At 42.2% G+C, this 22,035-nt stretch overlaps 2 pseudogenes; both read right to left on the bottom strand.

Moving 5' to 3' along the window:
• Positions 1-12,654: 12,654 nt before the first annotated feature.
• On the bottom strand, positions 12,655-13,314 carry LOC135515412 (zinc finger protein RFP-like; annotated as a pseudogene).
• A 42-nt stretch (positions 13,315-13,356) lies between these two features.
• On the bottom strand, positions 13,357-14,317 carry LOC135515798 (E3 ubiquitin-protein ligase TRIM47-like; annotated as a pseudogene).
• Between the last annotated feature and the right edge of the window lie 7,718 nt (positions 14,318-22,035).

Here is a 22,035-nt window from a genome sequence, read left to right as displayed (position 1 = left end):
AACCAGCAATGCCAAACGTAGCTCGTTAATAAGGAAAGAACAAATATTGAATCAACCTGTTGACCTTGACTTTCTCCCATGACCAGTCAAATTAAAACTGTTTTGTTACAGTCAAACTATTTTATAACAGCCTGCAAGAGCACCTTTCAATATCTAGAGGTTAGTATTGAGAAGGCCACGAATAACTGTTGCATTCTAATGCAATTCAACCTCTCTCCATATCAAACATTTGTGACTCAAGCGCTTGTTCATTCATTTCCACTTCTTGGCTGGATTTATTGTCCCTTATTAGTGGGAAAAATGTCCAGGAATGTTCCTTTCATCATTCACCTCCTGGTGCTTTCTTTCTTACATAACACAACTGACAGGGTGATAATTAACAGGCTGAGGGAAGTCAGCAGGGTCCCTGGGGCGGCCCCAACCAGACAGGGATGGCTGCTCACCCTTCTGTATGAACCGTTGCCACGGTTTCATTCATCCTCCCCACCTGTAAAGGGTCATGGGTTTATTTTTACCGGTCTACGAACATGATGTTACCGATTGCCCTCTTGATTATGCACATTCCCCAAAGGAGTGGTTATATGTTTCAATGTAGCTATTTACCTATACATATAAAAAAAAGTGTTCAGTATCTTACCTGACTTTTACTGTCAGGAAAACAAAGATCCATTATACATTTCATGATCTGCTGCATGCTGAATAAGATGTTTAGCTCAGCTAGTCTAATGGCTAGCCATTCATATGCTATGCCTTGCAATCAACCCCTGCAGGATCCTTCTTATTACCACCCTCATGTCATCACTTTCTCATGGAGGATGATTAGAGAATAACAAAGTCGTCCTTGCTTTTAGCATGGTACTGACAATTTCCTTCCTACTGGTATGATGAGCATTACAATAGAAAGTTCCCATAAAGAAAAATATCTTGGAGCAAATAACTGTAGCTGTCCATCAGCCACAGAACACCCCCTAACATCCCATAATTATCCCTCTGGACGAAAGGAGCTGATAAGGAAGAGACCATTGGCCAGTAGGAGAGCGGAGTGAAGTAGCACTTAGAGATGCGTAGAGAGGCGCCCAAGGCCAGGGGTCAGTTCAAGAGCACCACACAACCACAGGGAGGAAATGAAGCACAGACCCCGGGAGAGACCGTCTCTAACAACATGTGAACCTCTCCAACAGAGTCCTGTATCTGTGTCTGCTTTCACAATTTCAGCACCTTTGTTGGTATACTTTCACTTTTAAGCTTTTGGCTTTCACCATCAAAGAGTACGGTACAAATAAAAAGATTTAGAAAGAACATCATTTTTTTCTGTTAAATGCACAACAAAAGATGCTGATAGAAAAATCTATTATCTATTGATGTCTTTTCTAGGAATGTAGAAACCTGTTATTAGGTGCCAAGACTTGACCAATTTGTGCAGGGAAAAACAATGAAAAACTGTGTAAGAATGTGGACCAGGTAATGAAACTGCATACAGAGAAGGAATCATACAAAAGTATAATATCTGTGCAAATGTTGAACATCGTGGATGGTAATACTTCATAATATGCCCCATGGTGGTTAAAATTACATCTCTCTCTCTTACAACCCAGGAGCAAACTGGAAAAAAAGGTCTTATCATTGAGAAAATGTGAACAGAGTAAATGCTGTTTGTGTGGAGAGAAAATAATGTTATCCAAGCACCGCTCGCAGCTCAAAAACTCATTCAGTCATTCTCAATGTTGAATCATTCTCAATGTTGAACCATTCTCAATGTTGAATCATTCTCAATATGGTGCTACTGTACCAGGAGCTCTGCTTGAGGTCCATTTGGTTTACCATCAACTTAATTAAACTCTCTAAGCTAGTATTTTCACGTTCGGATGAAAAGTGTGCCCAAAGTAAACTGCCTGCTACTCAGGCTCAGAAGCTAGGATATGTTATGAATCTACATAGTGTTAGTCAATTTGGATAGGAAACTCTCTGAAGTTTCGAAAACTTTTTGAATGATGTCTGTGAGTATAACAGAACCTATTTGGCAGGCGAAACCCCGAGGACAAACCATCCAGGAATTTTATTTTTGAGGTCACTCTCTTTTCAATGGGTTTTCTATGGGGATCTAGATTTCTAAGGCACTTGCTTGCAGTTCCTATTGCTTCCAATGGATGTCAACAGTCTTTAGAAATTGGTTGATGTTTTTCCTTTGAGAAATGAAGAAGTAGGGCTGTTCAGAACAAGGGTCGAGTCTAGTGTACTGTTGTGGTTGGGGCGCGTGACCTAAAAGCTTGCACCACATTTTTTTTATCCGCTAGTGAACACAGTTTATCCCGTCTTAAATTTTATCGATTATTTACGTTAAAAAATACCTAAAGTTGTTGTATTAGGAAGGTTGTTTGAAATGTTTGGACAGAGATTACAGGTCATTTATTAGATATTTTGTAGTCATGTTGTGCGAGTTGGAACCTGTGTTTTTCTGGATCAAACACGCCAAATAAATTGACAATTTGGAGACGTAACGACGGAATTAATCGAACAAAAGGACCATTTGTGATGTTTATGGGACAATTTGGAGTGCCAACAAAAGATGCTCTTCAAAGGTAATGCATGAAGTATATCATTATTTCTGAGTTTTGTTTTGCGTCTGGCGGGATGAAATATGATTGTCTGTGTTTGTTTGATAGGGTGCTGTCCTCAGATAATCGCAGGGTTTGCATTCCCATTAAAGCCTTTTTGAAATCCACCGTGGCTCAAATAAACAAGAAGTCAAGCTTTAATTTGACATACTGTTTGTGTATTTTCAAGAATGTTAAATATTTACAGTTCTGTAGTTTGAATTTGGCGCCCTGCACTTTCACTGGATGTTGGTCAGGTGGGACGGTAGCATCCTATCTAGCCTAGAGAGGTTTTTAATCTACTCCATCAGCCGACTCTCTCTCTGTCTATATGCGGTAGCAAATGAGCCTGGGGACAACTCAAATGTTGTGAAAAAGTATTGACTTGAATAACAAGGCTAACCGTCACCTAATATACTTATATAAAACTCCCTAATTTATGCATCTCTCTGCTATGATAGGTGTGATTGCAGGTCACTAACAATAACTATTGTGCTGGGGACATAGTGTCAACACTTGTCTGGCACTTTTAGCACAGTTTCAGGCTGGTGCAGCACAGTCACTTAGTATGAGCAGAGTAATTGGACCTTTTTCCCTGAGTGGCGAGCATCGCTTTGATTTATCTCCAGGTGACAGTGAGAAACCTAGCAACAGACCGTTCCAGATATAGCCTATTGCTGCTTCTCTCTGGATCTCACCAGAGCCTTCTGGGTCATTGCATGATGCTGCTCTCTGCATCTTACCAGAGTCTGTCTGGGTCATATCCTGTTGCTGCTCTCTGCATCTCACCAGAGTCTGTCTGGGTCTGGACACACATGCATTTAGACACAAACACACTCTTGGACACAAATACACACAGACACTTGGACCCCCCAAAAATATGTGTGTTCTATCAAGCAATTCCTGGGCTTCAATTACCTATTTGCCAATTGGCCTGGACCATTTGCTGCCGACACGGAGAACTGCCGATCTACGTCTACCGATGTAACCGTTCGATGGGGTATTCTGTCCCGAAGCAAGCATCTGTTAGCCTGGAGCTAGCCTGGAGCTAGGTCCATCTCCCGGCTAGCTGAAGAAATCCATCAGCTATTTCTTGGGCTTCAATAACTATTTTGCCAATTGGCCTGGACCCTTTGCTGCTGACACAGAGCGCCACCAATCAATCATGACTGGTCTGCCGACGTAACCGTCCGAGGGGGTTTCAACAGGCTCTCCCATTGCGACGTCCCCCTGAGGCCCAACTGCTAGCCCCAGCCTGCTAGCTGTCTGAATCACTAGCGTAGTAGCGACAACTGAATCGGCTCCCTGACTCATCTATTGCTACTCATTGGACCCTATGATCATTCGGCTACACATCCCTCTCCCTAATGTCAATATGCCTTGTCTATTGCTGTTTTGGTTAGTAATTTTTGTCTTATTTCAGTGTAGAGCCTACAGCCCTGCTCAATATGCCTTAGCTAGCCCTTATGTTCCACCCCCACTCATGCATGCGGGGACCGCACCTGGCTTAAACGGTGCCTGTAGAGACCAAACCTCTCTCATCGTCACTCAATGCCTAGGCTTACCTCCACTGTACTCACATCCTACCATTTCCTTGAATCTATTCTTCCACGCCCAGAAACCTGCTCCTTTACTCTCTGTTCCGAACGCACTAGACAACCAGTTCTTTTAGCCTTTAGCCATACTCTTATCCTACTCCTCCTCTGTTCCTCTGGTGATGTAGAAGTTAACCCAGACCCTGCAGCCCCCAGCATCACTCCCATTCCCCAGACGCTCTCATTTGTTGACTTCTGTAACCGTAAAAACATTGGTTTCATGCATGTTAACATTAGAAGCCTCCTCCCTAAGTTTGTTTTATTCACTGCTTTAGCACACTCCGCCAACCTTGTTGTCCTAACTGTGTCTGAATCCTGGCATAGGAAGGCCACCAAAAATCTGGAAATGTCCATCCCTAACTAAAGCATTTTATGACAAGATAGAACTGCCAAAGGGGGCAGAGTTGCAATCTACTGCAGAGATAGCCTACAGAGTTATGTCATACTATCCAGGTCTGTGCCCAGGTTGGTGCCCAATTCGAGCTTCTACTTTTAAAAATCTAACTTTCCAGAAACAAATTACCTCTTGTTATAGACCCCCCCCCTCAGCACCCAGCTGTTGCCCCGGATACCATATGTGAAATGATCGCCCCCGCATCTATCTTCAGAGTTTGTACTGTTGAGTGACCTAAACTGGGACATGCTTAACACAAGTCCTAAGTCTAAGCTAGATGCCCTCAATCTCACACAAATTATCAAGGAACCTACCAGGTATAACCCTAAATCTGTAACCATGCGCACCCTCTTAGATATCATCCTGACCCACTTGCCCTCTAAATACACCTCTGCATTCTTCAACCAGGATCTCAGCGATCACTGCCTCATTGCCTGTGCGCGTAATGGGTCCGCGGTCAAACAACCACCACTCATAACTGTAAAACGCTCCCTAAATCACTTCAGCAAGCAGGCCTTTGTAATCGACCGGGTATCCTGGATGGCAATTGACCTCATCCCGTTAGTAGAGGATGCCTGGTTACTCTTCAAAAGTGCTTTCCTCTCCATCTTAAATAAGCATGCCCCATTCAAAAAATGTAGAACTAAGAACATACAGTGCCTTGCGAAAGTTTTCGGCCCCCTTGAACTTTGCGACCTTTTGCCACATTTCAGGCTTCAAACATAAAGATATAAAACTGTATTTTTTTGTGAAGAATCAACAACAAGTGGGACACAATCATGAAGTGGAACGACATTTATCGGATATTTCAAACTTTTTTAACAAATCAAAAACTGAAAAATTGGGCGTGCAAAATTATTCAGCCCCTTTACTTTCAGTGCAGCAAACTCTCTCCAGAAGTTCAGTGAGGATCTCTGAATGATCCAATGTTGACCTAAATGACTAATGATGATAAATACAATCCACCTGTGTGTAATCAAGTCTCCGTATAAATGCACCTGCACTGTGATAGTCTCAGAGGTCCGTTAAAAGCGCAGAGAGTATCATGAAGAACAAGGAACACACCAGGCAGGTCCTAGATACTGTTGTGAAGAAGTTTAAAGCCGGATTTGGATACAAAAAGATTTCCCAAGCTTTAAACATCCCAAGGAGCACTGTGCAAGCGATAATATTGAAATGGAAGGAGTATCAGACCACTGCAAATCTACCAAGACCTGGCCGTCCCTCTAAACTTTCAGCTCATACAAGGAGAAGACTGATCAGAGATGCAGCCAAGAGGCCCATGATCACTCTGGATGAACTGCGGAGATCTACAGCTGAGGTGGGAGACTCTGTCCATAGGACAACAATCAGTCGTATATTGCACAAATCTGGCCTTTATGGAAGAGTGGCAAGAAGAAAGCAATTTCTTAAAGATATCCATAAAAAGTGTTGTTTAAAGTTTGCCACAAGCCACCTGGGAGACACACCAAACATGTGGAAGAAGGTGCTCTGGTCAGATGAAACCAAAATTGAACTTTTTGGCAACAATGCAAAATGTTATGTTTGGCGTAAAAGCAACACAGCTCATCACCCTGAACACACCATACCCACTGTCAAACATGGTGGTGGCAGCATCATGGTTTGGGCCTGCTTTTCTTCAGCAGGGACAGGGAAGATGGTTCAAATTGATGGGAAGATGGATAGAGCCAAATACAGGACCATTCTGGAAGAAAACCTGATGGAGTCTGCAAAAGACCTGAGACTGGGACGGAGATTTGTCTTCCAACAAGACAATGATCCAAAACATAAAGCAAAATCTACAATGGAATGGTTCAAAAATAAACATATCCAGGTGTTAGAATGGCCAAGTCAATGTCCAGACCTGAATCCAATCGAGAATCTGTGGAAAGAACTGAAAACTGCTCTTCACAAATGCTCTCCATCCAACCTCACTGAGCTCGAGCTGTTTTGCAAGGAGGAATGGGAAAAAATTTCAGTCTCTCGATGTACAAAACTGATAGAGACATCCCCCAAGCGACTTACAGCTGTAATCGCAGCAAAAGGTGGCGCTACAAAGTATTAACTTAAGGGGGCTGAATCATTTTGCACGCCCAATTTTTCAGTTTTTGATTTGTTAAAAAAGTTTGAAATATCCAATAAATGTCGTTCCACTTCATGATTGTGTCCCACTTGTTGTTGATTCTTCACAAAAAAATACAGTTTTATATCTTTATGTTTGAAGCCTGAAATGTGGCAAAAGGTCGCAAAGTTCAAGGGGGCCAAATACTTTCGCAAGGCACTGTATATAGCCCTTGGTTCACCCAAGACTTGACTGCCCTTGACCAGCACAGATACATCCTGTGGCGTTCTGCATTAGCATCGAATAGCCCCCGCGATATGCAGTGAAGTCAGCAACCAATATACTCAGTCAGTTAGGAAAGCAAAGGCTAGCTTTTTCAAACAAAAATTTGTTTCATGTAGCACTTATTCCAAAAGGTTTTGGGACACTGTAAAGTCCATTGAGAATAAGAGCATCCCCTCCTAGCTGCCCACTGCACTGAGGATAGGAAACACTGTCACCACGGATAAGTCTACGATAATCGATCATTTCAATAAGCATTTTTTCACGGCTGGCCATGCTTTCCACCTGGCTACCCCTACCCCGGCCAACATCTCAGCACCTCTTGCAGCAACTTGATACACTAGCACCGGCTGCCAAGCGGTGAAACACCACTTCCCATTCATTTCAATGGAAGGAAAGAGGTGAGAAGCTGAAAGTGCGGGGGAACTTTGGGTGGCATGGGAGGCAGTGAAAAATATAAACTTTTCCCAACTTTATGCAAATCACCAGCGGCGACCAGCGGCATCCTCTCTCACGCCAATCATATCGAGTGGTTCCCATGACAAATTTGACGCTAGGCGACCCAAGAGACTTTCTTCAGCAAAGATGGCTTACAGAAAATATGTGTAAAAAAAATTACATCTTTTTATTAACAGCAACTCAATACATAAAGTACATGAGGGAACACAATTATATATAGATTATATACAATGGACAATCGAGCTAGGGGGTACAATATCACATTACAATTACACAAGGACCTTAAGGGACATACATACACTTACAATTCTAACAGCTTTTTTTGTTAGTAGAGTATTTAACTGTCTTGAAATACAGTTCAATTTCTTTTTGTAGGGTAAGAAAATGTGTTTTTTTGTTTGTAAATTTACATTTTTATATATGAAATTTGGCCAAAAGAATAATGAAATTAATTACGTAAAAATGTTTCAGCTTATTTCTATCGTATGTAAAGAATCCAAGCAGTACATTTCTCCACAATAGTGTACAATCTTCAGAAATGTGTTCAATTATAAATCTACTGATGTCTTGCCACAGTTTTCTTACATGAATACAATGCCGAAAAAGATGCAACACTGTTTCTGGGTGGTCATTACAAAAGGAGCAATTTGAGTTGATGTTTTCCTTAAACTTCTTCATATAGTGGTTGGCAGGATAATATTTATGAATAATTTTAAATGAAACTTCCTTAATTTTGTTAACAAGTAGGTATGTGTGTTGCAACATCTAAACTTTTTTCCAACAGATATTATCAATAAAACCGTTCCAATAAGGCATGACATAAGGTATAGATACAACATTCTGCTGAAACAAGGTTCGTATCGCTCTGTTGTTGAATGGAGCAAAAGATGAACAAATCTTTCCTACTGATGAGTCAACAGGGTCAATAGAAGGTAGGCTCTGGGGGTCGGGTTTTGACACGTTTCTGAATAACAGAGCAACACCTGAGGGAATGGCATCTAAAACAATTGCAGAATCTTTAGGTGTTACAGGGACCTTGTAAAGTGATAAGAATTCTTTATAACTGAGTAAAAGACCTCTGCATTTACCAGTTGGCTCACCAATAGGATATTATTTCGGAACCAATATTCTAAAAATAAATAATTATTTTTATACAATATATCCCGATTACTCTCATTCAGAGATCCTCACTGAACTTCTGGAGAGAGTTTGCTGCACTGAAAGTAAAGGGGCTGAATAATTTTGCACGCCCAATTTTTCAGTTTTTGATTTGTTAAAAAAGTTTGAAATTTCCAATAAATGTCGTTCCACTTCATGATTGTGTCCCACTTGTTGTTGATTCTTCACAAAAAATACAGTTTTATATCTTTATGTTTGAAGCCTGAAATGTGGCAAAAGGTCGCAAAGTTCAAGGGGGCCAAATACTTTCGCAAGGCACTGTAAGTTCAGAACCTAGCTATGATAGCCAGTTGTATCAACTTCAAAAATGACATAAATGAAGCCTATAGATTGAGTAGAATATAATATAACTTTTTGCCAAGTCGTATATACATGTAGTTATTACCACGCATGAGATCCCCACATTGTAGCCTGTACATTTAAGATATTCACTGATCATGTACTCTATTTTGGAAAATAAAGGTGCAGTTCAGGTATGAATGTCTTTGAGATTGTTTTTCAGTCATATCCAATACCAGGAGTATCAAATTCCAGTCTTTGAATGATGCTGTTTCTACATTTTTGTATTACAATTATACACTTCAACAGTGTTTACCAATCTTGGTCCTGTGCTCATCAATGGTTACACATGGTAACTAATAGACTAGAAACAGGATTTAACTAGTTAAAGGCTGATTTGTAATTCATATATACAGAAATATAATTTCAAAAACAGTATACTACACTTCCTATGCATCATTTAAATAATCTAAAACCAGTTCATCTCAATACCTAATGCCCTTCATCTGCATTGATCTGAAACAGGAGAGCTGTAGTATTTCATCAAATGAGAGACTTCATTTCAACCAGTAGAGAATGTGAAACACTTTATTGAAAGAAGTTCATGATCCAAGTGTTATAAATACAAGTTCAATCTATACTTCAATGCACATCCGTTGTGCATGATAAAAACAGAGGAAGAAAGAGGAGGCGGCGAGAGAGGTGTAAAAGACAGAAAGGGAAAGAGGTAAGAACACAGGAGCAGGGAAGGCAGCATACGGTTAGAGAGGAGAGAGACTTGAGAAAATAAGGTAGTTAAAGACACAGTGTTCAACAGGAATCTGTGTGTGCGGCCTCACCTGGTGTCCACACCACAGTAAGTGGCTGCAGAGTACTTTATGCTGAAAAACATGAACGGACACACAAGTACAAACAACATAGTGTAGTTCCAGAAATAATGAAGTGTCTGACTATTCTCCATGGTTGGCCCTCTTGCCTATTATTTGAAGGTGGAAGGAGCCACATACACCTGAGCCTCCTTATTGCACAACACAATCCATCAATCAGATTGATACATGAGTGTGTAGGTGTGGGTTATAGTGTCTAATTGTTCTACATTTTTTCAACGTGGGCGATTTAAAATAGCCTGTTTTGTTTTTGTGCAGACATCACACCCTTACCTAAACAGCACCCTCACCTGAGAAGTAGAAATCAAAGGGAGACTAACTTGAAATTGAATAACTGCAGTTGACATAGCTAAGTAAAAGGAAAAATGATCTTATTGCAATGTGAATGGCTCTTAAAAGAGCCTTTGGTTGTGCATAGTGTTGTCTATGGTGTTGCCAGCAAACAGCACCCTCTTCGAAGAAGTAGGAAGTGAAGATCTCCCGCATACGGATTGCCTCTCTTGCTGCGTTGTTAGACCCCATCCATGAAACATCCTGTAGAGCAGCAGACTTCTCCTCTGGCACACGGCAGCGAGCTGCAGATTCCCTCCTGGTCCTCGTGTCCATCCTCATGAAGTAATGCAGGACACAGGTAGCCTTCACACATCTGAATTCCTCCAGGAGGCTGTCCTAAGATGGCCCTTGTCACCCAACCTTGCAGTGAACTACACGTTAACTGTAGGCAATAGTTTTGTAGGAATCGTCAGCTACAAGGTATCTGTAGGAATACGGAAGACAATGTGATTATTCGACTATTACGTCACCAGGTCAATGTGGATTACTAAAGTGATAACATTGGATTGATAGATGCATGGGCACACATGTGCATGTGTAGCATGTGACAATAACAGGATCGTATCAAGGATGGCATCACAAATGAATACATAAATGCCACTTGAAGCTTGATGATGAGTTGACCATTTGAATCAGCTGTGCAGTGCTAGGGCAAAAACAGAAATGTGCACCTCTTTGAGTCCCCAGGACCAGGACTGAGAACCCCTGCTCTTCATTGGGACCTCTTCATATGTAGACAGGCTTTCATAGCTCTCTTTATCTGAGGACAGAAAACCTCACAAGAAACAGACTTCATTATAGTCATATTACATAGCACTGAATATTATGTTACTATTATCTCCATCCTCACTTCTAGGGACAGGAACTACACAAAGTACGTGCCCTATCCAAAATAGCCTCCTCTCTCACTGACAGTTGGGGCTGCTATCCTATCACCCTCCTCCATGGCTGTTAGCTTGCTACCTACAAATGCATTTGGAGTTTGTTTTTTACTGTGATGAATAGATCAAGATAGCTAACGTAAACTCACTGCATTCCGTACAAATGTGTGCAACCGCAACATTCAAACGAGGCTACAAAGAAAACTAATGGGACTGTAGCGGTTGTGTTGACTTCAAAATCGGGGGTGTGAAGTAGGTTTCTATTCAAAGGTTGATCGACATGGTAATGGCTCTATAGTATTGAAGAAAAGTTGATAAAACTGACCCTCCGTTACATCGTGGCGTGTCATGTCGTAACGTACAGCACGCATAAAGCAACTATTTCTGTCTTACAATCTCTCACCACCAGGTGTAGCACTTCTCTCTTCCTTTAGAAACAAGAAATGGACAGTGGCGGGGGTAAGGGGGGATACCTAGTCATTTTTTTGCATCATCATTGCATGCGATCATCATTCTCAAAGCCGCTGTTTACTTCTAAGATCACTTTAGCACCGCCCTAAAAACCCGATTCAAATTCGACACAAATCTTCAAATTGGTATGTAATTACACATTATATAAACTCCTCATAGTGTTTTATTTACATTTTAAAGGCGATAAGTTGGACAGATCGAGTGAAAAAAAGCAATTTTCCCACACGACATCTCTCCTCACTATCACGCATTAGTTTCGCTTCCCCACCTGCCATTTTTAAAAAGATCAGACGGGGCTCATTGCCTGCTTGAATTATGCAGAAACGGGCAGCGTTTAGGTCATGTCATTTATTTTGTTGGAAAGGGGAGAAATTGTGCTTTACAATGGTATTGACATTAGAGTTGATCAGGAAGTATTACATTTATGGGGTGCTAAAATACGGGCAATTGTACGGACCAAAGCGATGTACGAGTTTACGTTAGCTAATATGAAGTTAGGTAGATGGTGATATTTCATTCACTTAGCTAGCCATCTATACAGTTTGTTAAGTTGGCTAGATCATTTAGCAGCTCAGTTGAGTTAGTCTGCACTGTAGCTAGTTAGCTAATAATAAATCTTTTTATTTTTCATTTTCGAAATGTATTTACTTACTTGAATAGGTTCTCCCAGCCATGTGGACAATTGGAAACAGGGCAGCAAAGTTTTTTTGTCACTAAAGCGTTTTCGAGGATATCACTATTGAACTATTTACCCATTTAATAACCAGACCTTCATACAAACTTGCTATGCCGAATTCTTGACACACAATCGAACATGCTGCTGGATGATGCCATATACTGCCAGCACGCCCACAAGTGATTTACCGCTATCAAGTGTACATTCACCGTCAGTCTAAATCATTTCTCAAAATCGTCAGGGTTCTATTCTGGCCAAGAAGAAGAGATACCACAACACTAGGGTCATTCTGTTCCTCTGACCTACCCCAATCATACTCTAACATGTAAAACAATAGGTATGTTGCTTTCTTTCATCTAGTAACTAATGTACAGCATTACATGTAAAAGCCCACTGTTCAGTAAACACTTCATTAAGCAATTGATCAATCAAACTGTTCTTAACTGCTTAAAGATTGGTAGTACATTAACTTTTTATTTCATATTTAGAATGATGGAGGGATCACAAGACAAAGGTCATATTTTTTTAAAGTATGGAATTACATTTAATTCCACGGCCTCCTCTAAAGAATGACAATCAGCTCACCATTTTGGAGATTGACAGAAGAGATGATCAGAGGAGCAGAGTTTTTACCACCAGCATTATTACAGGCGCTGAAGTATGGATATAGTTTTTCAGTGAATATGCAACCAGTGTAAGAGTAGATATGAAACCTGGCCTCCACATCATAAAATTACACCTGACCCTCTTCATAATCCACAAACACCCCCACCTTCTGGGGCTTCTTTCTCAATGAGAGGGTAACAGGGTGTCCTGCATTGGCCTTGTACTCATTCCCATTCCTGGGGACCACAGTCCAGTATCCATTTTGAGGCTTTAACATGATCTTTCCCTTCCTGTTGATGGACTCTCTGGCCACTCCTAAATCCCACTTAGTCTTCCCCTGGACCGTCACCTCATAGTAAAATCTCCCAGAGAATAACCCCTTCTTTCCCAGGACACAACAAATAGAATCAAACCTTTCTGGGTTGTCAGAGAGTTTCTTTAGTGTGCCTTCATGTCTCATTTGTTTCCAATCCTCAGAAAGGGTGAGTTTGGGATATGCTGTATCAGGGTCCAGAGTCACATCCACTGTATACAGCTGAATCCTCTTTAACTCAGCATCACACAACTTCCTCACCTCTCTCATAAGTGCCTCCTCAAGCTCAGATACAGCTCCCATCACAGTCCCTACACAAATATCACAGTGAACACAGATCTCAGACTAGTCCTTGGTGGGTGGAAGGGTGCACAGAGATGGGAAGCTCTGGATGAGGAGGAGGTGGTCCTCAGTGTGTGAGAGCTGCTTCAGCTTAGTGCTTCTCTTCTTCAGGTCATTGATTTCCTGCTTAAGGTCTTTAATGAGCCCTTCAGCCTGCCTCTCTGCTGCTTTCTGGTTTTCCTTAAACATCTCAATTGAGTTCAGCCTGGATTTTTTCAATGGATCGCACCAGATCAGTGAAGACCTGCACACTGTTTGATATCTCTCTCTGTGCCTCTTTCTTGCTGAGATCTACTGAGTGTTTGATCTCCTGAACCTTCTGCAGTCTCTCCTGGATCATCTGCTGCACTTCTGCCTCAGTCTTCCCCAGCTGAACCTTCTTCTCTTCATACTCTTCCTCTATAGGGACAATGTCATGAGCCATATGGTCTGTTTTGAAGCACAACACACAAAGACATGTCTGGTCAGTTCTGCAGAACACCTCCAGGAGTCTGTCGTGCTTCTTACACATCCTGTCTTCCAGATTCTCCACAGGTTTGATCAGCTTGTGTCTCTATAATGCTGGGACTCTCTGATGAGGCTCCAGGTGAGTCTCACAGTAAGAGGTCTGACACACCAGGCAGGACTTCAGGGCCTTGAGCTTCATCCCAGTGCAGATGTCACAGGGGACTTCAAGGGGTTGAACAGGGCATTGATCCCGGCTGCTGGTCGCCTTCACTTCAACTGACTTCCTGAACTGAGCAGCCATCTCAGATATGAAAGTATTGATGCGAAGCGCAGGTTTTCTATGGAATTTCTCCTTACACATTGGACACAGGCACAGGTCATTGCTATCCCAGTACTGTCTTATACAGGCCTTGCAGAAGTTGTGTCCACATGGAGTGGTGACTGGCTCAGTGAACAAATCCAGACAGATAGAGCACAAGAACTGCTCTTCAGACAGGAGACTGCTGGAGGTGGCCATATCTAGACAGATGAGAGGTGAAAATATAAAGCATTTCCTGGGATCAGTTGGCTCTCTATAATACAAACTAATGACTAAATTTCAGAGAATATATTTTGAACAGGGTAAAAAAAAGAGTCAGACAATTCATTAAGTCAAATGTGGATGTGGGGAAATGTTGACTTTGGAATTTCATTTGACTTTCTAAACTGAATTAATTGGTTATGATGATCGCAACCAATCGTTTGAAATGATTAATTTCAGTGCATTTACCAGGATACCAGCTCATTTGAATATCTCTTAACATAGATGGGTTTGTTGTTTAGCAACAAAACCAACGTGTGCACAACTATGGGGCTAAACAGATGGTGTTTGGCTTAATTGTTGATGTGTAAACTATATGTTGTCTTCAATATTTATTGAAAGTATAAATTAATTTACACAGCGAGCACTTGTCTTTAAAATACCTCATTACAGTTGTTGGTTAGATAGCTAGCAATTTTTTTTCCATATTAGCATAGACGTGATATCAGTCAAAACACCTCATAACAAGACATGTGGGCTATCCTACGAAGAAAACTAGATCTACTCTGGGTTTTCTAAAGCTAACAAGCTTCAGTTAGCTTCACATTGAAGCTCAGGATTCATCTGTACTGTGATGGTGGATATTTCTTGCCCGGCTGCCGCTGACTCTAGCAGTCTTGTAACTGAGCGTGCATGTTGCACGTGGCTGGTCGAACGCCAAACTCTTTATTGAGACAATGTTGACATCATCAATCCATGGGTAAGTCAGTGCTGAAATCAAAATGAAGGAAAGCTTATCAAATCTAGCAGGCTATAGAGTGAAATAGGCTTTTAGAAGTGCAGTCTTTATGTTACTACTTATCGTAATGGCGTCTTTGGTGTGCTTTGATGTGCTTATCAATGCACAAGCAACTCCTATCGATAAAATAATTGTATTAAGTCATACAAAAATGTCAAATGCATTTTCAAATGCATTCTGTCATTACTAAATAATGTATTAGGTGTTTTAACTTTTTCATTTTTTTTTAATACACAAAAAACATTAAATTAATAAAACATTGAATCAGTCATCTTCCTCAAATGAAGGGGATGATGATGCAATCTTTGCAGGGAGGGAATCTGATTTCATTGATCCTCAACTCGCTTCTCAGTCATTTCATTCAATGTAAGTAGAGTTATCCTGGCCCAGAGCAGGCTCCATGAATAGCCTAGATGTTTTGGAGAGCTGACCATCAACATGGTTATTTCAAGGTTATACCAACCTAATTTTCCATGACAGTGTGTGAGCTGGAGAGAATGCTGGCAAAACCCACTGCGTTTAATTAACCACTACATAACATTGATATGCATGTACATGCATGGAGCAGAATCACTCCAAGGTAAATCTTTTGATGTTAACAAAGGAGGACAAATTGTGCCTCCCCCCCCAGCCCAGCCTTCAGACCATAAGCTGTACTATAGAGTGCAGTACTGATAAAACATATTCTGGTCAATTTATGATCATTGTTTTCTATCCCTTTGAGCAGTGTAAACAAGGCTTTGAGAGAGTAGTAAATTACCGGCATGTGCTGTTAAGTGGCACTGGACGTTGAGGGATTCCTGTTGCAAGCCTGTAGAAAGGACGTCAAAAGAGATTCTGAAAGTGGTCTTTCTAAGAAATGGGATAAAAAGGGAGAATGTCATCAAAATGAAGGCTTATGTGGACAGCGCTTAGTCCTTTTAATACCATTGTGCAATTTCAGTTTGTATTGTCCTTACGTCAGCTTGACTCTGTAAAATTGGGCATTAATTTATTCTGTAATCCTTGCCTGCCAAGAGGATAGTAACAACCATGTTTAAGAATTCTCCCTCTGCGCAGAGTCTGACAAATGGTAAATCAGAATTATTTTGTAAAAAAAAAAATCCTACTTGGCTTTCCATCTACTTACTTTATATGTATGTTCCCTAGAACTTTGATTCACAATTCCTACCATGACACAGTATACACAATAATAATTATTTTCATGAAGTTACTAAAGTTGACTACCCCTTCTCGTCAGTAGTGTAGTTCAACACAATTCAACTATGAAAAAGTAGCAAAGGTAGCGGGAAACAAAGTTGATGAGATGCTGTCACTGTTGTTGCTCTGATGCACTGTGGGAAGGTGTGGGCCACCTAAGTATGGATTGCACATTTGAGAAGTTAACGTACCCCAACCAATGAATAATATCACACTCATTATCTTGATTCTACGTCATACTTTTGCACTCTCTGTATGTTCTCTGAATAAGGCTCTCTTCATTGCACACTGGTTTCCACATTCAACACAAGCAAAGTCAGAAGTTAGTGTAGCCACACATCACATAACACAGTGCCATTAAGCTTGGGTACTAATAAGAAAGCTTGTTCCACGAAGAGGATTCCAGCAAAGAAGAAAGAAGGAACGCTCCATATAAAATATGCAAAACCGGAAAAATAACACCAAACACATTATTGAATTGAGAGAACATGAGACGATTCGTAAAAAGAGCACGTAGCGTTTAATATTAAACATCTCAGACGTAGGAAGTGTTTCATTATAGATGAGGGTCTGAGTGAGAGATATGGCAGGGGGGGCCTCCATCTTGGTCTAAGCCTTTTCTACCTTATCTGATTAGCCTAACCTAAATGATATGAATTGGTGATGTGATATCCCCCAGTTCACTCCGCGGACGGACGACTAAATGAATCATCCCACCCCCTCCCTCTCCTGATGACTTATCAGATCTGACATGTTTGTATGATAAATGTAATTACGTTTATATTGGGCCTCCACTGCTGTCTGCTGAAGGAGATCGCATTACTCATTCATTTGAATGATTCCCCTTCATTTAAAACAAAGCAACTTAATTCTGGAAATTTCAAAAGAGTTTGATATGTTTTTCTGCATGAATAATATAATAATTAAGGGAAGAGCTGGGTTGAAACTGCTTTGGGAAACCTTGGGTTAAAATGCTTGACCACTCAACATTCTTCAAGCATCCATTGAAAGAGTCTCGAGCTGAATGACAACACTAAGATGTTGACCTTTGCTCATTATTTGCCATACAAGTTCTGTACACCCAGAGGCATGGCAATGGCTACAGCTAAAAATAAGAGTGACCTTTTTGGTATGAGTTAGACCGAGCCACTTTAAGTACACTCTCTGGTGAAATAATATGAACCAAACATGTAAAGTATAGGATTTCATTGCTACGCTTCACATGGGAATACCTTCCTGGAAATGGATTATATGTCACTGATCCATGTAATGTGGACTCTGAGATAATGTCAATGATCTGTGACGAATGTCTAATGACCTGCTATGCATCTTAATTATGAACAACTGAGACTGGTTTGTACTGTAATTGTCAGAACAGCAGCGTATTGACCATTTCAAGAAGAAGAACAAATGTCTCATACCAACACTATGTGTGCAAAATCAAGTTTCTTTCCCAACAAACTTGGACTTTGAAGTAGAACGCGGCCTTCTTTAGAGGATAAGGTTGTTAGCTGGCATCCGTACAGGCTGTTCTCAAGCCAAGGCCAAGTGAGTGCCCTTAAAATGCCAGACAGAGAGGAGGGAGAAAGGGTTTTGGCAGATATCTTGTTAAATTAAATCTCTAAACAAACACAACGATAAATCCCACTTGATGATAAGTGACGTATCTACAGCAAACTCCAACAAGGTTGTTCGGTGAGTGGGTTCATAGTTAAGGCGGCAAGTAGGCTAGCAGTTAGAGCATTGGGCCAGTAAGTGAAAGGTCACTGGTTTGAATTCCCGAACAGACAAAGTGAAAAATCTGTTGATGTGCCCATGAGCAAGACACTTACCCCTAATTCTCTCCAAGGGTGTTGTACTACTATGGCTGACTGGTTAAAACAACACTGCATCCATCCGGTGTAGGTGACAATAAAACATGTCAAACATTTTTTTCATGATTATTTGGGTAATGCTCTGTAGGGAGAGTGGGGTAAGTTGAGCCACCCTTGTTTCTAGGAAACCATACACAAAATGAATTATTTGACCAAATATTTAGGAAGAGGTCATCATTTCATGGACTCTGTGATGGAAGAAACAACACTGAAAAAGTGGTAAGCAAGTTAGGTCCAAAAAAACAGATTTTCACCAAATCACATGAATTGATTGTGGGCAATGTTTCTTCATGCATGTTTGTAAACACATGTAAATACTTTTTAAGATGAATCTATACATCAGTTGGTGTCTCTATAAGCTGTAGCATAAGGTCTATAAAGCACAAAATTGCATCCTTGTAGCTGTGTGGGCTAATATAGTCAAAATGTTTGCCTTGGGGTATGTTGAGCCGATAGTTGAGCCATTAGCAAGTTGATATAAATGTACGATTTTTCTTCCTAGATGTGATGGAAGGTATTATCGCTGTGATATGAGCTAATTACAGGGCCTATGTTAATAGCGTTTTAAATTGTGTTTCGGAAATAAAGATAGACATGGTTTTGAAAGGGTAGTAGGAGTATTTTATTCAGTACAGAAATATGTAGGCAATTTAACTTACCCTGTCTCACAGCTCAATTGACAACAAACCCGTAAGGACAAGCTATGTTTTCAAAACTGTAATGTTTACATGAATTCTGAGCATTTTCTGAGCATTTCCAGGAATGCAGATATCTTTTGTTAGAAATAATACTACATTTCCCTTGATGGAGTGATGCTGAATGTAAAAAAATGGCTCAACGTACCCCACTCTCCCCTTCTGTAAATAGAAGAAAAGAGGTTTGGAGACAAGAGGAGGATCCCTTCTGCAATGACTCCAGATGGGTGCTAAACGCAGAGTAAGATTCTGTCCGCCTCTCTCTATCCCCTCTTGAGTCATCAAATTATCATGATTAACATTTGAATGATAAATAGAATGAGAGAAGTCATGATCTCTTTTAAGGGCCCTGATTTTAAAACAAAGTTCTTGAAAAGTTTTGCATACGGCCTATAACAGTCTGAAGTGTCCTCTACAGTAGACAAGGACACGGAGACATGTGTATGGGACAGGCTTCTAAGAAGTGGCGAGAAGGGCATGGAAATGGAGTGGCCTTTAAAGGTATTCCAATGTTAGCAATCCAAATGCCGGATATCTTTTTTAGCGACAGGATGTCATGTCTTGTTATGTCTGTTCCTGTCCTTTCTCTTCACTCTGTCTCTCTCTGCTGGTCTTTTTAGGTTACCTTCTCTGTCTCTCATTCTTCAGCTGTTCTACATCTCCCCTAACTAGCTCTTTCACTCTTTCCCACCTGTTCTCTCTTCCCCCTCTGATTAGGTCTCTATTTCTCTCTCAGTTCCTGCTACTTTCAGTGTCTGATTCTTGTTTGTGTTTTTGATGCCAGAAGCAAGCTGTCGTCTCGTTTGCTTCCACCTTGTCCTATCCTGTCGGAGTCTGCCTGGCAGGTGCATCCTGCACTATACTACGTTCTTTTTGTTCCATTGTCAACGTTGGAAGAGGATTTATGCCATTCCTGTTTTTCATTAAAGAACTCTGTTTTCTGTTAAAACCGCTTTTGGGTCTTCACTCAAGTACATAACAGAAGAATCAGACCAAGAATGGACCCAGCGGCTCCGGACCCTTTTCACTCCGCCGTCGAGATCCAGGGAGCGATGCTAGGCAGACACGAGGAGGAATTGTCTGCTGCTCGACATGCCGTTGAGACCCTGGCCGTCCAAGTCTCCGACCTCACAAGACAGGTTCACCAACTCCACCTCGATCCACCGCCCACTTCCAGGGTTTCCGAGTCTCCGGAGCCCAGGATCAACAACCCGCCCTGTTACTCTGGGGAGCCCACTGAGTGCCGCTCATTCCTCACTCAGTGTGATGTGGTGTTCTCTCTCCAGCCCAACACTTACTCCAGGAGCGCAGCCCGCATCGCCTACGTCATTTCTCTCCTTACCGGACGGGCGCGTGAGTGGGGCACGGCAATCTGGGAGGCGAGGGCTGAGTGTATTAACCAGTTTCAGGACTTTAAGGAGGAGATGATACGGGTTTTTGACCGTTCTGTTTTTGGGGAGGAGGCTTCCAGGGCCCTGTCTTCCCTATGTCAGGGGAATCGATCCATAACGGATTATTCTATTGAGTTTCGCACTCTCGCTGCCTCTAGTGACTGGAACGAGCCGGCTTTGCTCGCTCGTTTTCTGGAGGGTCTCCTCGTCGAGGTTAAGGATGAGATCCTCTCCCGGGAGGTTCCTTCCAGTCTGGACTCCTTAATAGCCCTCGCTATTCGCATAGAGCGACGGTTTGATCTTCGTCGCCGAGCTCGTGGAAGGGAGCTCGCGTTCTCCGTTGCTCCCCTCTCCACATCACTGCCACCTGCCGCATCACTGCCACCCTCCTCCGCCGGCTCGGATGCTGAGCCTATGCAGCTGGGGGTATCCGCATCTCGGCCAAGGAGAAGGAACGGAGAATCACCAATCGCCTCTGTCTCTACTGCGGCTCCGCTGGTCATTTTGTCACCTCATGTCCAGTAAAAGCCAGAGCTCATCAGTAAGGGGAGGGCTACTGGTGAGCGCAACTACTCAGGCCTCTCCTTCTGGATCACGCACTACCTTTCCGGTCCATCTCCGCTGGCCCGGTTCATCTGCTTCCTGCAGTGCCTTGATAGACTCTGGGGCGGAGGGCTGTTTTATGGACGAGACCTGGGCTCGGGAACATGACATTCCTCTCAGACAGTTAGGGGAGCCCACGGCCTTGTTCGCTTTAGATGGTAGTTCCCTCCCCAAGATTCAGCGTGAGACGCTGCCTTTAACCCTCACTGTCTCTGGTAATCATAGCGAAACCATTTCTTTTTTAATTTTTCGTTCACCTTTTACACCTGTTGTTTTGGGTCATCCCTGGCTAGTGCGCCATAACCCTTCTATTAATTGGTCTAGTAATACTATCCTATCCTGGAATGTTTCTTGTCATGTGACCTGTTTAATGTCTGCTATCCCTCCTGTTTCCTCTGTCTCTTCTTCACAGGAGGAGCCTGGCGATTTGACAGGGGTGCCGGAGGAGTATCACGATCTGCGCACGGTGTTCAGTCGTTCCAAGGCCACTTCTCTCCCTCCACACCGGTCGTATGACTGTAGTATTGATCTCCTTCCGGGAACTACTCCCCCCCGGGGTAGATTATACTCTCTGTCGGCTCCCGAACGTAAGGCTCTCGAGGATTATTTGTCGGTTTCGCTCGACGCCGGTACCATAGTCTCCTCCTCCTCTCCCGCCGGAGCGGGGTTTTTTTTTGTTCAGAAGAAGGACGGGTCCCTGCGCCCATGCGTGGATTATCGAGGGCTGAATGACATAACAGTTAAGAATCGTTATCCGCTTCCTCTTATGTCTTCAGCCTTCGAGATCCTGCAGGGAGCCAGGTTTTTCACCAAATTGGACCTTCGTAACGCCTACCATCTCGTGCGCATCAGGGAGGGGGACGAGTGGAAGACGGCGTTTAACACTCCGTTAGGGCACTTTGAATACCGGGTTCTTCCTTTCGGCCTCGTTAACGCTCCAGCTGTCTTTCAGGCACTAGTTAACGACGTCCTGAGAGACATGCTGAACATTTTTGTTTTCGTTTACATGGACGATATCCTGATTTTTTTCACCGTCTCTCTCGATTCATGTTCAGCACGTGCGACGCGTCCTCCAGCGCCTTTTGGAGAACTGTCTTTATGTGAAGGCTGAGAAGTGCACTTTTCATGCCGCCTCTGTCCCTTTCTCGGTTCC

This window comes from Oncorhynchus masou, chromosome 27, assembly GCF_036934945.1.
Source record: "Oncorhynchus masou masou isolate Uvic2021 chromosome 27, UVic_Omas_1.1, whole genome shotgun sequence".
In the NCBI taxonomy this organism is placed as follows: domain Eukaryota; kingdom Metazoa; phylum Chordata; class Actinopteri; order Salmoniformes; family Salmonidae; genus Oncorhynchus; species Oncorhynchus masou.
Note: the sequence above shows the minus strand (reverse complement) of the source record. Positions and strands in the feature narration are given on the sequence as shown.